This window comes from Leiobunum rupestre, chromosome 9, assembly GCF_980474605.1.
Source record: "Leiobunum rupestre chromosome 9, qqLeiRupe1.1.hap1, whole genome shotgun sequence".
Lineage (NCBI taxonomy): Eukaryota > Metazoa > Arthropoda > Arachnida > Opiliones > Sclerosomatidae > Leiobunum > Leiobunum rupestre.
In genome coordinates, this window is record NC_143392.1 from 8,463,298 (window position 1) to 8,479,887 (window position 16,590).

A 16,590-nucleotide genomic window follows, 5' to 3' on the forward strand; every position below is an offset into this window, starting at 1 on the left:
TAAGTAAATACAGCTAACTTATTTATTTGTAATCAAAATAACTTTTAGTCAATTGTTCTTGCAAAGTAAATCCCGTTAACTATCCATTTGTAATGGATCTAATTCAGTTGTTCCGTCTTTAGTAAATTGCTTGGTTCTACCCCGATAATAGAAAGTGCATTTTGGTTTAATTTTCATCTAAATTTAAGTCAAACTCTCTAAAATTTTAAACTGAAAATTACGACAAAACTTATAGTAGTGGTATCTGTACCAATATAGTGTTATCGTTGGCCTTTTGGTTTCATTTTCGTCTAAATTTAAGTCAAATTATCTAAAATTTTAAACTGAAAATTTCGAAAAACCTTATAGTAGTGGTTTATGTACCAATATAGTGTTAATATTTATTGAGTCTAAGAAAATGTATCCTTAAATTGGGCTTTATTGTTAGTTATTGCTAGAAATTATGTAATATCGTTGTTCCAGCAAGAACGCAAACCGTATTTCAAAATGAAATATTAAATACGCCCAAATCTCTCATTCCTTTTACGCGGCATTTCATTGGTTAGCTTTTAATTAGGGAAAAGATGGCGAGGCATAGGTCGAAATTGACTGGAATGAAATCGTTATCGCTGTCACCAGGCGACATTTCCCGTTGATTAGTAAAATTTTCCAATATAAGCTAGGTATGATCGAAGTTTGACCTTCGCAGGCAGCTGATACGGTATCGACCTCGTAAGCTGCTCCCTACAAGCTCGTACGCCTCTGTACTCTTGCCATTTAATGAGAACAAAGTGCCGTTTAATCCCTTTTACAATAACGGAAAATACGCGGGTAGCACCCTGTTCGCCACGTGATCTCCTAAAGAAAAACCACGCCCCTCCGCCTTTCCTGGCGTAATATTTTCCCCTTTCTTCGGGAAAGGGGGAAGACACAACGGTACGATCGCGGGCACTCTCATCGTGTAGGCGGGGAATATATCCCGGGTATCATGAAAACCATATTCTCTGTCAACGAAAATGATTTCTTGGTACTATTACACAAAAATAACATCCGAGAGACCAGAAGTTGCGTCGAATTCCTGGTACCAAACAAAAGGTTTTTTTATTGGATGGGTGAGGTTGCAATCAAAGGGTACCAACTTTACAATTAAATAAAAACTGATTTAATTTGTTTTAGCAACGCCTTTGTTATAGCTTGGGAAAGTTTCTTTCGGCAGATAGTTTGATTGCACCGACTAAACGTATCCAAGTCGATGAAACTACTAAAATCGCGTATTTCGTGGCTTACTTAAATTTTCCTAAGTTTTATTTTGTTATAAGAACTCTACTAGGGTTTATTTACTAATTTGTTATACTGACGAATAGTAAATTAACTATATGTTACTCTTTGAAAATGCTTTCATTCATAGCATAGCTAATATCGTGTATTCAAAATAACGTTAATTTTGAAAATTTTATTTTAAAGAAACCTCGTACTGCAGGATTGATGCTAGGATTTTATTGTTGAAACAACATTTTGAAATATGGTTCTGTGAAAAAATCTCCAAACAACACTAGTGATGATTAAATTCAACGAGGAAACGGTGGGATAAAAAGTACAAAGAACAATAGGTTTAGCTGTACCACAAAAATTATCATATATTGCTCTGTAAAAAATACCAAAATATCCGATAAAATATTTCATATGAAAGCTTTATAATGAATAAGGTCGTGTATTATTGCAACGTGTTTTTAATCTAGTTTAAAGTCGCCCTTTTTTCACAAGATAATATTCTGTGATAAATTATCGAACGCAATAAAGCTATCTTTAAACCGCAACAAGAATTTCTGAACATAGAAATGTAAAAAGGGTATCATATTATTTTTTAAGTAGAATCTCAAGTATATAAGTATCTACCGTAAGTGTGTTTTAGTATAGCAAAATGACACCACGTTAAAACTTTTTACTAATTATTTTACTAATAATAATAATAATAATAATATTAATAATAATAATAATAATAATAATAATAATAATAATAATAATAATAAGCAGCTATGTTAATAGCCAAGGCACCATCTTAGGCCCAAGTCAGCTAGCGACTTTTAATGCCATTAATTCAAGTGGTCGGGTTACGATTTGGTTACGGGATTTTGAATCTAAAATTGATTTCAGAAATCAGAAACTGTTTTTAGATTTCAGAGCAGGATTTTCGTGTTGGTTTTAAATTTTTATTTTTGGCCAATTTTGACATTTTGGAACTTATTTTCACCTAGATTTTGGAATTTTCAATTTGATTTCAAAATTTCTAAAATAATTTTACGGGATTTGTACGAATTTCAGGGTTACCGTGTTACAATGCGTTAGAGGGTCGTAGTAAGCCCTTCATGTCAGGCGAGTTAAACAGCTCCCTGCACTCACTATTACCGTTAACTTCAACAAATTTATACTTCGGCAGAAAATAAAATTGTTTATATTTTTACATTTTAAAATGTATTCAATTTCAATTTAAAGCAACAACTTATAATAATTATCTTTCGATTCCTTTAACTGAAAGATTGTAAGCTCAATTAAACAAAACATTTCATACTAACCGAAGAATGACAGGATTACGACTTTGAATTTGTTTTAGAATATTTACACTATGAAGTATAAATAATTGTGCAAAGTTCTGCGAATACAATTTTGATTGATTGGTACGAAATGGACTAATTTGGTAGCACCCAACATTTTGGTGATAAACGTAAAAGTATTGCGATTATGTTGCGAAATACCTGGCGCGTTATCAATCACTAGACTAGAGAATCAAAAATATCCTTTCCATTTTTGTTCCCCTACCTGAGCATGTGTTACGAAGCCCGTTGTAAATTCGAATCTAGAAGCGCATTATCTATAATTTTTAGCCACTTGTTTGTCGAAGGAGAGGTTTTATCCAGCCAAACTTTTATCTCGGAGTACTTAAAAAATTAGTCAAATCCTGAGGATTTTTTTCGCGATGGCTAGATACGGAGATATGACAAAAATGGGGTCATAAATGGATAGGTGTAATTGTCGGATCTCTTTAGGATTCAATTCTTTTGATGATTCAATTCTTTTGATGATTCAAAGGTTGCCTGTAAATCTCGTTTATTACGGTATGGTGAAATCATTTCCTCCATTTTCCCCCAAATAATTTATCGCGATAAATTGAACTCAATTGGAAACACGGTTAGATGTACACAATTTTCCAAAAGGTTATAGGTTTTCTATTACCATAAGTATCTAACATATTTTCACAATGATGAAACATCCTATTCTTTACGTGAAAAGGTTTTACTTAAGGGCTATTCGCAACACAAACTATAGGCTTCGTCGCCGTTTCGCGTCTTCTGGGAGGCCCTAAGCTTGAATTTTAGTTGGCCCATCTTGGCCTTACCTTTGCTCCCAAAATTATTGCTTTGGTGATGCCGCCCCGTTTCAAAGGGGTGTACTTATGTAAGGGTCTTAATAAAATCTTGAACCTTGAACCTTGTTCACGCCTCATGTCTGAGCCCTCTACATTTAGAAGTTTCGTGCTCCTACTCAAGACTACTTATTAATCGCCACTGGTCGACAAGTTCATAAACCGCTGCAGGGCCGGATTAAGCCGACTTTCGCCCCGGGGGCAATTTCCGAGTGGGCGTCCACTGGAACTAAGCGTTTCGTTTATGTTCTGAGTGAAACCGCTTGGATACCAATTGAAGTAGCGTGTTTGACGCGTACCCTTGGGGGGACAAAGGGGGACCTTCCCCCCCCCCCCCAATAATTATTTATAATAATTGCCCGCGCAAAGGATTAGGTAGGGTACCTTGAGTTGATAAAAATTCGGCACAATTGGAAACCTAAGGTGCATTTTGTAGTTCGGGTTTCAAAATTCCAAACACTTGTATCTTAATCCAAACCCTACAAAGTTGATTTCAAAATGTCAGGAAATGATTTTTTCGATGCGCTTTACGTTAACATAAGTATTATTTCTATCACGGAAAATATTGCAATAAGCTCAGAGAAAATCCAATTCTAGTAGTCGAAGAATTCGGTAAAAAGGCAAAGGTAGAAAACCGGAGAATGTCTCTCATTATTTCCTAAAAATATTTCTTTGTATAATAAAGATAATATATTTTTGACAATAAAAATACTTTGATATTTATTTTGTGTATAACACTTAGGGGCCCATAATCTGACTGTTGTCTGTTGACTCACTGAAACTGTATTACTTGTTACCGATTTTAATGTCCAATAAGCGTAATTAACTTAACAATTACCTAATAAATATTGAATGTCCATTTAACACGCGATATATTTAAAATTACATTAAAAAGTTTAGGTTGAGCTCGGAATTAAATAAACCTTTTTAAATTATGATTTAAAGTTTTCTTACATTTACAAATCCAAATCCAAATAACCAACAATTACCGTCTATATTATAACATTAACTGTTATAAAAAGTTTAATAAAAAACAATCAAAATACAACAAGGGCTAACATTTACGAGTAGACGATTCCCAGATTACGTTACTAACAGCATATGTAACATAATTGCTCCCAAGTATGCTACTAGCTCAATTTCTTCACTAACGGTTTGTTTCACAGATATTTCATCATCCGTACCCTACGTAATATTTGACGTCATATTTGATGTCATATTTGACGTCATCGAATCTCAAATGCCGATAATGCCGTCGCCCAATTAGCTCTACGTCTGATAAACCGACGGCCATTATTTTAGTAAACCAACTGGTTTGAACAACCAAGGCTTAGGAGCTAAAATGAACTACAATATACTGTCAAGTTCTGTTAATGTAATTAATTTGCAAATTAATGAAGTTCTCGAAGACTCACGTTCTAAAATAAATTTGCATTGTCAAATAAAAGAAGCAAGTTTATTGGAAAAAATAGTTGAAATTCAGGTTGAGCTTTTCTGGCGCATTTATAAGGTTGGAGTCTTTGCAGATTCTTATGAGCCTAGGCCTAACTCTTCTAGGCTTGATATGGGTTTTAATAACGCTGGTAGAATATCCCACTTCGACGACTTGTTTCATTTTCGGATCACTTACTTGTCATTTTTCCCAACCTTTTATTTTTCTAAACTACTCATTATTTAACTTTATCCGCACAAACCGAGCGAGTGCCGAGTTTATAAATTTCAATAAAGCTACATTGGGCTGACTAAAATTCCGACACAAAAAATTCCTTCTCAATTTAAAGGTTTTCCATTGGCTTAAATAAATATGTTTGTAGTCAATAATGTGGCTCCCAAAATTACTAGGATGAATTAAAAGGTTAAAATCTAACGTAGTCCATCTTTTTACTGGTTCGTGGTGAAACAAACCGTTAGTGAAGATTTTTGAATGGAATAAAGGTATAGTGGCATACTTATGATTAATTATGTTACATATGCTAACAGTAAGGAAGTATAACCCGAGGAAATACACGATTGCCTCAACGCGAGATTAATCCTATAATCAAAACGGGACTACGTTCTTCCCTCTCAGTCACTAAAACTACATTTTAAAAAAGACTTTCTCGCGCCAAAATAAAGTGTGTAACAATGCCATTATTCAAATTTCAAACGGGTAAATTTTGTTTTTAGATGTTTTAGTGTTTTCCGAATTCGCTATGGGTATAACAAGATTTCTTCAGCGCCTCTATTTGGATGGCGCCCGGGGGCAATTGCCCCCTCTGCCCCCCTCCCCTTAATCCGGCCCTGAACCGCTGCATGATCGTCTGCTGTGCAGATGATTCGTTATTTATAATACACAGCAGTTTAGGTTGGCCGTTACGTGGTTCTATAAACTAAAACGGCTAATTGCAAACGGTTTATTTTCTACTTTATACGAAGTAGTTCAAACGAGCCCTAGAAAACTGTTATTCTTTGACTAGGTGGCATGCTTATATATTTTGATAAAGCAAGATACACTACCATGAAGTTGTAAGCATGCACTGCAGTCCTTTGTTGTAAACTTGTAGCTAGTAGCAACAAACACGTGGTGAACGCAGCTATCCTTTAAACACGCTAACGCAGTGTTGTGTACAAATTTCATTGGACGAGCCTTTACGCTGAGCGTTTATGGAAAGGGGGAAGACAATTTCCGAATTTTCCCCTACACAAGGCTACGTAGTAGGAAAATGATATGAAACCGACGGTTCCTCGGGCATAAAAACGTCTTGTCGCACGCGTCGCGCAGCGCACGCAAAATAAAAGCCTAAAACATGGCCGCCTCCATGGGCTCGTTGCGCGTGCGCTCCCTCTCGCGCCAACATGGCCGCCTCCATGCGCTCGTTGCGCGTGCGCCATTGAGTTGGGAATAAATAGAGGTACAACTAAATCTGGCTGGCGCGGAACCAATTTCGTTCAATAAGGAGACTTATTCAACTTTATCGTTCTACCGTGGCGACATCGGTCTCTAGTGGTGGAAACTATATTGCAATTGAATTTTTTCGCGAATCTGATTGAAATGTATGATTTCTCGTAACAAACAAACCTTTGAAGTTGTTTAAAAATAATTTTATTCTGTCAACACGATCCTTTTTAATTCAAGTTACGGTGAGTTAGCTAATAATTATTTATTTTTAGCCATATAACTTTACAAAATATAGACGGCACTACCACCTAATTATAAAGATGAATTTCGTACAGTCTTATCAGAACAGGTCCCGCGTAACCATGGCAACCGAAATCGTAATTGTAATTCTAGCAGTATTATTCCCAATTCAATGGCGTGCGCTCCCTCTCGCACCAACATGGCCGCGCGCGGAACGAGCGCATGGAGGCAGCCATGCCTAAAATTACAATTAAAAATATCGGGTTTGAAAACTTGTACAAGTAAACAGAATCCCTCCAATTCAGTTCCTTCTACTTTAGGAATAAAACTACAGCTTCGATTTGCTTGTACTACGGAGGATAAAAATTCGCGAAAAATTTTAGGGTTTTGTGGAGGGAAAACGTCAGTTTCGGACCCAAAATTAGTACACTTAGGCTTGGAAATTTATTTCGACAACAACGTTTTTAGAAAGAGAACTTCCAGGGCTTCAAAACAAGCCCTGTCTATTTAAAGATCATTATATGGAATTATATATAGCAATCAAAGACAATATTTTTGAAATCAGAATGTGTTTTAAGCTTCCTGTTAAAAATATGATATAATTATTAGGCCTTAGCGTAGATAGACACGTGGATCGTGGAAGGTTTTCTGAATTTCATATTTAACTAAGGTAAATATATTGTTTATACTAATTCCTTATTTTTCATATTATTTAATCCTAAAACACCTTATAATTTTCAAAATTGTATTTTGGAATGTGTTTTAAGCCTCCTGTTAAACTATTAGGCGTTAGCGTAGATAGACACGTGGATTTGTTTTCTCTATAATCTTGGTTTTAAATTAAAATTTTAAAATATATAAATTAAATAAAAAAACCGGTGAAGCTTTTGTGGTATTTATATTTCAAATTAATTTTTAACAAACATTAGTACTCTTTATAACATACAGGTGGCGCATAGATAGCTAAGTCGGGAACAGGGTTGGCAGGCAGTAGAAAATAAGGGGACGAAGGTACAGGTAGCTCCAACCTGTGTATATTCTATAAACCGTGACCATATACCCCCTTTTAAAAGGGTTTTTTCTTCGAATCCTTTCCTCTCTCTTTCTTTACAATGGGGCCCTACCCAAATAATTTCGCAAATACCACCCATAATCCCGATTTAAAACTTTCAGCCGTTCACGATCACAGTTTACAAACGGGTGCCTGTTACTAGACGTGCTTTAGATGTTTTTTTTTTTAAGAGTGGGATTTCTCAACTACTGTTTGTGAAGCTCTCCCAAACTACCCACGACAAATAATATTTAAATATGTAAAAATGAGAGCGATTATTCGCGTGAAATACTTGAATGATAAAACAATCACAGACTCTCAAAACAGAAGAAAAGTTAAAAAAATGGCGAAACTAAAAAAAAATAAAAGTAAATAAACACTTAGGCCTATCTAATTATAAAGAAAAATAATGTATTTTCTTTAAAAAAATAAAGCACCTTTTTAAGATCATACTTTATATATTTATATATTTATATACTTATTATATTGAAATTTTGTTAAGAGTGTGTTTGTTTATAAATTTTCCTTATAAAATTATAAAAACGGCGCAATATAACATGAATTGGGGCCTCTCCAATTGAAGAACCCTATCTCAATTTAGGACAAATTTTCGCGGCCATAAAGAACTGGGTATAAGACGGACGTCGATAGCGCTAGTATAAGACTGCCCACTAAACCTCTCTCTCCGCCGGCTCCAGGAAACCGACAACCACTGACGTCAGTACAGACTCCAGAGAGAGAGAGAAGCGGTTTTCGCGTTTCAAATATCGGTCAAGAAAAGTTCCGAGAATGAGCTCCCGTTGGATTTAGAGGGTTTTAAGGAGTAAGCATTAAATTAAAGAATTTAGCGGTGTTATTTCTTTTTAGAGAAATTTGTCCTGTAATCGGTAATCCCCGGTAAATCTTACCTTAGTTTAAAATTACTTTTTAAAGGCCTAGGATTTCTTCTGCCTGTTTTCCTTTAAGTTTTCTTCCCGCAGAACACGTTGGCCTACCACCAGGATATTTGTGCGGCGGGAAGTAAACTTAAAGGAAAACAGGCAGAAGAAATCCTAGGCCTTTAGGTTTATATACCGTTGTTGCATGGATTAAAAAAATCCATGGTTGTTGTTAGATTACTTGCCAAGTTTTCAAATGTAGATTTTAATTCTATGACTTCAAATCAAGGTGTAGTCTATGGTTAGGTAGAGATGAGTTTGTGTAAGATAGGTATGAATTGTAAATGGAGTTTTAATACGAAATAGGATTTATTAGTAAATTTTTAGTAATGAGGTTAGTTGAATGAAGCTCTAGAACAGGTATAACTCTGGTTTTAATACTGGATTTGTCGTAACTACGTAGATGTAAGGGAACTTGTATCTAGTGATGTGAATTTACCGGTAAAAATAAAAACGGTAAATTTACCGGTAAAATTACTGGTAAAATACCGGTAAAATTACTGGTAAAATTACCGGTAAATTTACCATTAAATTTTTTTATTTAATCAAAATAATGGTTTGATGTCACAATAATTATTAAAATAATATTTTAATTTTACCATAGCCTTAGGTTACATTAAACTTAGAGAAACCTCCTAGATAACCCCTTAGAAATACATTTAAATGTATGGCACGTAACAGTCTTTAACAGGAAAATTATTTGGTTTTCTGGTCCAATGTAAAATGTAATTGTTTCTTCTTTTATTTGAAGTTTAACAGAATATTTTTGGGTGTTTTTTGCTTTATAAAAGTAATTGGTAAATTTACTGGTAAAACCACTCGGTAAATTTACCGTAATTTTACCATTACCGGTAAATTTACCTCGGTAAATTTACCGGCTCACATCTCTACTTGTATCTAAAAGTTAGGATAAAGCTTTAAAAGCGATTTATTTACATTAAATTTTGATTTTCAAAGTATCTTAATAAGAATTTTAATATTTTAATTGAAGGATAATTTTGGGAAAAGCTTTTGTTCTTTAGTATTTTTTTAATTAGTTATAGTATTTTGTAACTGTGAAGTTTTAGTAAAAAGTAGAAAATTTTATACCTTTTGTTTTTAATCTATTTTAATTTCCCGAATTAGGATGAGCTATATACCTAGTTGTTAATTTTAACAAAATTAGTTAAATGAGTGTGTAGAAATGTTAGTTATCTGGTTTCTTAAGAAATTATGCAGGTAATTATCATTCCATTATTAGAATGGTATGAAGTTTATCAGGGTTAAGCTTAGTATTATATTGTTATATCTATTTATTGATATTGGCAGGAGACATATTGGGTATTGGGAAGTTTAATAGTGACTATTGTAACAAATTTGGCCTTTAAATATTAATTATATATAAAGAATAGGCTTAATTTGAAAAAGTGGGTAATAATGATTTAATTAGTAGAAGTTAATTTTAGTTAATTTTTATAAATGAAGATGTAGTTAATGTATTTGGAATTAAAGTTTAAAATAGGAATTCGGAATATATATATATCTAACTGTTTATCAAAAACATTTCTTTGAGAATGGTTATTTAAAGTAAATTATGCCCCCTGATTTAAATGGGACGATAAGCAGTGATGGGCAGTCTCCTCTCACCGTGAGATGCTCTAAGCTTGAAATGGAGAGGAGCACAAGATGAGTTTCCAAGCTATGAATTTAAGCCGCATTCTACGTCTCCCACCCGAGTTTGGTTTACTTCCGGTAGTTTCCTTTTCTAAGCCCAATTCGCCGGATTTTATCACTGGGCCTTTACCTGACCGACGTCTTCCCGTCACCATGGCTATGAATTTAAGTCAGAGGAGAGTGCGTAGAAATAAGATTTTTCAAAGAATATATTTGGAGTGAGAGGAGAGTGCGTAGAAATAAGATTTTTCAAAGAATATATTTGGAGTGAGAGGAGAGTGCGTAGAAATAAGATTTTTCAAAGAATATATTTGGAGTGTGAGCGTGATTAATTTAATTAGTGAAATGCGATGAGAGGAGATCAGCTAAAAAGTTAGTTTGCGGTGGTGAGAGGAGGTGGGTTTGAGTTTAGATGTAAGAAAACCAAAACAAAGGAAATATAAAAACATGACCTTCTTGGAAATAATTATGTCGCTTTGGCCAATAACAAAGCCCAAACCGAGGGGTAAGACACTCTGCGAACTCGGTGTACACTGTCGTACCTTTAACAGTGCTAAATGCACGAACTCAGTGTAGAGATTATCTGAGACTGTCTTACCCCTCGGCCCAAACGTACAATAACATAATACGCTGACGTTAGAAGGCTATAAAGAAGATAAAGACAGTAAATCTAATGTGGTCACCGGCCAGTGATGGTCGTTGTTCTACCCCTGTGAGAATCTGAGAGGAGGTGAGATGCGCAAAACTTATAAAGAGAGGAGTTTCACAAAGTACGCATTTCATCGAGAGGAGATTGAAAGGAGATATTTTATGACTTCCATAAACGGAAAAGAGCGTGAGATGAGATCAGATCTGTCAACAAAAACTAGCGGGAGGTTAGATAAATTAGCGAAGTAACAAATAAGGGTAAATACAATTATGTGTGGCCGTGGATATATATTGGTTGTGATACCGGCGTTGCAGGTTGCTGTGAATAGCTCAAACAAACTTAACACATTAGAAGGATTGTGTGTATTCTGACCGTCTTGTTTAAACTTCTATTCCTTGTAATTTTCCTTTTGGACCACTTGTCTTTGTCTAAGGTTTAGATCGTTATTTATAGTTAACAATTTCTTAATAAAATACAAGTTGTAGAACGGTCTGCTTCAGAAAGCAAGGTTTTTCTTTTTGTTGAACACCAAAAACATTTCACGGTGCCCGTAATTATGTTAATTTTGGAAATTAGGTAACGAAAAAAATGTGTCCCCTCACAAAAAGCGAAATTTTTCTGGCTACGGGCCTGGGAGTCGGGGTCCGGCTCTTGTAACCCATAAGGGCGGTGGCGCACTGGGAGATGTTAGCTCTGATCAAATGGTCCTATCTCCACCTCGGACTTCGGTCAGGTTTGGGCTGGATACTGAGTTTCGGCTCAGGCTAACGGAGAGGGTCCGTATACAAACTGGCCGCCTCGGCAGATTGGGTAGCCTGCTGTGGGGCGGTGGGCCTCCGTATGAGGGCACGGCGGTCCTGTTTCCGCAGCCTTTTGGAGCCACACCGGGATCTCCGGTGCCAGCTGTGCTGGGTTACTTGGGCTGCTGTGTGCTCGACGTTCCCCTTTAGGAGCTCTCTTCAACGGGTTTGACTCTTTACCTATGTAGGTAGGGTGTCGGCTGGAGTTGCTGTGTGCGAAGTGGGAATTGGTCCACCCATTGCTGCACCTTCTGCTGGGTTGAGTGGCTTGCGTCAAAGGTGTGACCATCAGTAGTAGGGTACTACTAGCCATGCTGGATTTGTCACCTGTCCGGGCTAGGTGGACGCTGGCGTAGGGTACTATGATTATAGGCCTCCGGTGGTATGGTCTCTGTTACTAGGTACCCCGGGCTATAAATTCTGACACACTGGCTACGGGCCTGCTTAAATGACCGTGATATCTTGTTTTTAGCTTTGGCTTATTGGTCATTATTTAATTTGGGGGGGGGGTTATTTTTTTACAAGTATAGTTTAAGTGTTTATTCAATCCTTCGGGCTAGGATGAAATTCAAATTCTATTTATAGAATATAAGGTTGCTATCGAGCTGTAGCTAAAACTATTTCTTATGAGGTAAGCTTAGCCATTTTTCTAATAAGAGTAGTTCAGGCAGAGTTGGTTGGTGAATATAACCTGAATAGGAAAAGTTGGTATTTTATTAGTTGCCCCTATTTTGACCTTTTTCTACTATTTTATGAAGTTTAAAAAAAATTGTAAAAAAGTCAAAATAAGGATAGTTAATTAGTTTAGCTGGTTGATAAAATTAAACTTTGTAGCTAAATTAAAATGTAAATATTAATATCAAAGTATAACCATAGAATTAAAAATAAAATAATGATAAATAAGAAGTAAAAATGAAACTAGTAAGTTAGATCTCTTTGATCTAAGCGGAATTATTAATATAATTTAAAAGCTGATAAATAATTAGGTTTACCTATATTTTGCTTTCAAAGCAAATCGCTCATTTTAATTAACAATAATTCAGAAACAATTAAGAATAGAAGAATTTTACTGAACACAGGCGTAGCTTTAATGAAAAATGTTGTGAATTGCGTTACATTGCATGTCCCTGGCTATTTATTATCGCATTAAAGGCAATTATAATACGAAAAAATCAAACAGGCTTTTAACGAGGTACAACGCGTCAAAGTTAGGACCACGGGAATAGATGGAATTTAATTGTTATTTAACTGTTTAATAACTTTGGCATTACTATGACGCGTCAAAAATATAACCATCGGAATAGATTTCGTGATTTTGCCGTCACTGTCGACTTTACAAATTAACGTACTAATAGAAAAGAACGGTTTTGGCGAATATTATTAGGCTATTATTAAAATCTAATTTCTTTCTTTACATACGTCAGGAACATGGTAGTTTTATGATGAAGCTAGCGCCACCTATTACTGTGTGTTGTTGGTTAGTTACGTCTACCCTAAGAATATTATTTGTTTTATTTCGCGAGTCCTACTGTATCATAAAAACGCTGGTTTTGATGGTTTATATCATGCCAAATGTAGGATTTTGTCTATATTTTACTGTTGAGATATTTTCAATTTAAAAGAATTTTCCCTAATATAACCGAAGCCAACTTGTAACTTGCTGTTTCTCAACTCATTTAGTTTATCTTTTAAGATAACCGCGTCATTGTAGTTTGATCCAACCGCCAATCCCACTCTAGGTGGTTTCTTTTCGCCTGTTCTCGGTCTAAAAGTGTACTGTTTTCACATGGAATCCTATATGTTAGAAGGATATGAGGCGAGGGACAAAAAAATGGCAGCGCCGTCGGTGGGTCATGCGTGATAGAGAATCCGTCAAGGACAAAACATGAAGGAAGCACCGCCAAAATTGGTCCTTGAGGGAATTGAAACAAAACGTCCCACGTTTAGAGGCTTTCTTAATATCGACGGCGCTGCCGGCGTTTTGAAAACACGGGCGGGCCGGAGGGCTACCTTTTCAGTTTTCACCCGGCAGTGCTTCCAGATGCGGGGAATTTTTCACTTTTCCGGGATTTTTCAACCTTCCTGTAAGAGGGAAAACGGCCTTTCGTGGGGGAAAATGAGGGAAAAGTATTCTTTGCACGGGAAAAAAGAAAATTTTTAACTTTTCGGGTAACATTGAATGTTCTAGTCTACTCTAATTGTATATTTAGTCCATGGAGTCATAGATGTAAAAAATAGTTTTAATACGTTCCTAGTAATGAAAGTCACGATTTAATATCCATTTGCGACTTTTGAGAATATATTTTTCCAAAATTATTCCAATGTAAGTAATTTTGTATTAAATAAAATCTTATATGGCCAATGTGAAGAATAGCCCTCCCCCCTATTATTTTTCGTTTTTTTTCCGATTTATTGGTAGCGTTTTTGACGCTGAATTTAATGATGTATTAATTATTATCCGCAAACATGTGATTTTTCACTGGTATTATCCTGAGATTTCACTGGCTGTTCTACCCCGAGATAGAGTAGGACACATGAAAACAAACTTTCATTTTGGTCTATACTAATATCAATAAATTATTTGGGCCAATGTGAAGCATTGAACATCAATTAACTATTTTAGTTTTTCGCGTATTTGGACAATACTTGATGCGTCAGGCTTGGTGCTGTCCTCTAGGTTGCGTTATAGTTGGCCCATAGCTTTTTTTAGTATGGGGTTGGGGAGGCGCTGCGCGCCCCCAGCGCTCGAGCGAAGTGAGTGCGCGGCGCCGTTAGGCGCCAATACTTAGAGTGCATTCGAGTATTCGACGTTGTATAAGTCAACATCACACAGAAGTCATAGTATGGTTAAAAAAACCTAAAATGCGTTGAAATACGATATAAATTCCCAACCCTTAAAAGTTAGTACGTATTAAAATCTAGAAATTTAAAGAATAGTCCTCCTCATCAGTGCTACGTCATCAAATAAACAAACAAATCTCGAAATATGTCGTATTTCCCGTTGTAAAAATTGCTGGCAAGTAACAATTTTACATTGATCATATATTTTTAAACAATAAATTGCGGTTAAAACTTTTTGCATTGTTAAAAAATCCCGTTCTTTGAGGTACATATCATTAACATATTCAGTTCACACCCAAATCCCTTATTTGTAAGAGTTAAGTATAGTCTACACTACCACTACAAATTTCATTTTCAGTATTACTCCTTAGTACACACCAAACATAAAATTTGATTTCACGTGTCCTGCTTTATCTCGGGAGAAAAAGTATAGAACTCACATTAAACTATTGTCGAAAATGCATTGAAATTGACGGTTTTCAAAACGCGTTAACTTAAATAATTCTCATTTGCGGTAACTAAAAAAAATACCGGAAAAATTTTACTTTATGGGAACGGGTGCCGTAGAACACGCGACGGACGTATTAAGTCGCAAAAAGTGTGCAAACCAACTAAGCCTTTTGGAAACCAAAATTCGAATGTAGTAGAACTCGTGAAGTTGAAATCAGGTATCAATTCATTCTTTTGGACTAGACTACAATAAAATGAAATTATTTTCTAATATTTTGGACGTTTTTTGACATATCATTTTCGAATTCTTCCAACATACTTCGGGATCTGGGGGAAAATTGGGGCTTTGGGTGGGGAAAATATATAATCGTATAAAATATTGAAATTTAGTTAGCCTCGCAAGTAGGAATTTTGGAAAGGAAATTTCCTAGTAGAGAGGCCATTGAATAGGAAAAGGTGTATGAATTGGCCTCCCAAGTAGGAATTTTGTAAAGGAAATTTCCTAGTAGAGAGGCCATTGATTAGGAGCAGTACCAAGCCTTAAGCATTAAGTATAGATAGTCTTGCTTAATATTCAAACCAATAGATGATGTATTTTAAGTATTGCCACCTAACGGTGGCGCGCACTCGCTTCGCTCGAGCGCTGGGGGCGCGCGGCGCCACCCCAACCCCAAACTAGCTAATCAAGCTGGGCCGTCTGTAACGCGACCTAGAGGAGCAGTACCAAGCAGTACATTCTAAAACATGCTTAAGAAAGTGCACGTCCATCACGTGCTCTACGTACTCAAAACGATAAAATATACAAAAACTCTATTATAATGGCCTCTCTACTAGGAAATTTCCTTTACAAAATTCCTACTTGCGAGGCCAATTCATACACCTCCCAATCAATGGCCTCTCTACTAGGAAATTTCCTTTACAAAATTCCTACTTGCGAGGCCAATTCATACACCTCCCAATCAATGGCCTCTCTACTAGGAAATTTCCTTTCCAAATTTTCTTCTTGGGAGGCTAACTAAATTCAAATATTTTATACGATTATATATTTTCCCCACCCAAAGCCCCAATTTTCCCCCAGATCCCGAAGTATGTTGGAAGAATTCGAAAATGATATGTCAAAAAACGTCCAAAATATTAGAAAATAATTTCATTTTATTGTAGTCTAGTCCAAAAGAATGAATTGATACCTGATTTCAACTTCACGAGTTCTACTACATTCGAATTTGGGTTTCCAAAAGGCTTAGTATGGTTTGCACACTTTTTGCGACTTAATACGTCCGTCGCGTGTTCTACGGCACCCGTTCCCATAAAGTAAAATTTACTCAAAATACCTTCGTACTCCTTACACACTGGGCTTACCGACGTCAATCTGCCAGAACGAAAATCGGAAAAGTTCATTTTTGGCTAAGGTAGAGAACGCGAAGATAGAAAAACAATGTTGGACTAAACTAAAGAAACATAAGTTTAACTGTTATATCCCATTTCTACTAAGAAAATGACAAAGGGAGAATTATTTCAAAGAATGATACCAAGTATAGACAAAGGGAGAATTATTTCAAAGAATGATACAAAGTATAGACGTGTAATGGAACTATTTATTTCTAAACATTACCGTATTTCGCGTTCAACTTTTTTCATTCGTTTTTTGTAATGTCACTTTTCAGGCCGAATTGCAGAATTATTTCAAACT